This window comes from Euprymna scolopes, chromosome 14 (assembly GCF_053919585.1).
Source record: "Euprymna scolopes isolate OS-2025 chromosome 14, ASM5391958v1, whole genome shotgun sequence".
NCBI classification, from domain to species: domain Eukaryota; kingdom Metazoa; phylum Mollusca; class Cephalopoda; order Sepiida; family Sepiolidae; genus Euprymna; species Euprymna scolopes.
This window is the reverse complement of record NC_136495.1, coordinates 116,291,575-116,293,481: the sequence shown is the minus strand read 5'-3', so window position 1 is coordinate 116,293,481 and position 1,907 is coordinate 116,291,575.

The window sequence follows — 1,907 nt, the reverse complement described above, 5'->3', positions numbered from 1 at the left end:
TAGCCAGAGTCCCGACCTGAACCCTATCGAAAACCTCTGGCACATATTGAAAACTGAGGTTAAAAAGCGGAAACCTAGAAATATGAGGGGTTTGGAGAACTACTGCATTGAAGAATGGTCAAAAATCAGTGTTGATGTTTGTAAAAACCTTGTTGATAAATATCCAAAACGGTTACAGGCAGTTATTAAGAATAAAGGGCATGCTATTGACTATTAGTAAGAGAGGTATGAATAATTTTGAACTAGTGCCATTATCGTTTTTCTTTGTATAATGTTTCAAACTTGCATAATTTATTTATTTGTTGAGTTTAAATTAAATGCTTATGCTTGATTTATTGTTTGAAATCCCTTTAATATTGTCTACCTTCTGGTTTGAGCAATATTCTTATAGAAATCTCAAAGATCCGAGGGGTATGAATAATATGGGGCACAAGTGTATATACATATATAGACGTATCCATATACCTACATATATATATATATACATATATACACGTATATTCATATATACACATATATAGACATATACCTATACATATATACATATATACATATGTATATACCATGCGGGGTCGCAGAAATACCTGGATTAGGACCCAGGCGCGGGGCGAACCCCCTCGGAGCTGATGGACCCGTAGGTCTTCCCAGGCCATCCGTCTAGGAGAAGGAAAACTCTGAAACTAAACCTAGGGGAGGGAGGCCTCTTCAGTCCTGGACGACAACCTTCCTAGAGCTGGTGACTCAAACAAATCACCGGTTGGCAAACCTAAAACTGCTTAAGGAGGAGATAGACTCTGTCTATCGCTCGGCTTTCATACTCCTTCTTTGCCTATTGGCCAGGCGTAGAGGTACTATCACAGGGACTCGCTTGAATCACCCAGTGGTTGACCTTGTTTCCTGACTAGGGTAATAAACGCCGCTTTTCCCCACTCCTGCCACATCCCATCCCCCTAAACTGGACACAGTGGGGTGCTTCAGTGCCATATATGTCAGTGCAGTTGGACTGGGCTGGCTTTGCCTAATGGATTGAGGGTACCGGATTGACAGTTCCTGGCTGCTGTTTCCGACTGATAGTACAGGAGCCCTAACTCTTTGGTAGCGCTTAGAGCGGCTGCTCCATCAACAGTTGTAAAATATCGGGATGTTTGTAGTGCCATGTCGCGCATGGAAAGGGACCCTGCACTCATCCCCGGTGGGCTTTCCCGAGGCCACAATCCTGTGGGTGAGGACAGCTGATGGTCTACTTGTATTGCATGTCTGGTATTCTGCACAACTACTTGTCCAGCACCCCCTCACTCATCCACCCTAACTGAAACTTTTAAATAAAATAAAATGAAATGACAGCTCAAGCAAAAGTTACGTTTAAACCAGGACCAAACTCAAAGAAAACCAACCTGCCTCCTCCCTTGAGGCTTGCATTTACTAATATCCGCGGGCTTAGAACTAACTTAGATGATGTTGAGTCATTTCTCCTTGTAAACACCCCGGATATCTTAGCATTAAGTGAAACTAACCTTCACTCCTCCATACCCTCTAACCACTTTAACATGCCTGGTTATCTCCCACTCTACCGTAAGGACTCGGACAGACATATGCATGGACTTGGAGTCTATATTCGAAACACCCTCCCCCTAACTAGAGAAATAAAACTAGAATCAGAGGGCCAGGCCTTTATGTGCTTCAGACTAAATATGCAACACAATATTAGCTACTTATATTTTCTCTACCGCTCTCCCTCAAACCAAGACTGTACCCTAATAAACAAAGTCTCAGACAGCATAGATATAGCACTCTCCCTCGATACTAGCGCACAAATACATGTATTTGGTGACTTCAATGTCCACCACAGTAACTGGCTAGGATTCTCAAATCACACAGACGTAGCTGGTAGCGCCACATATAGCTTC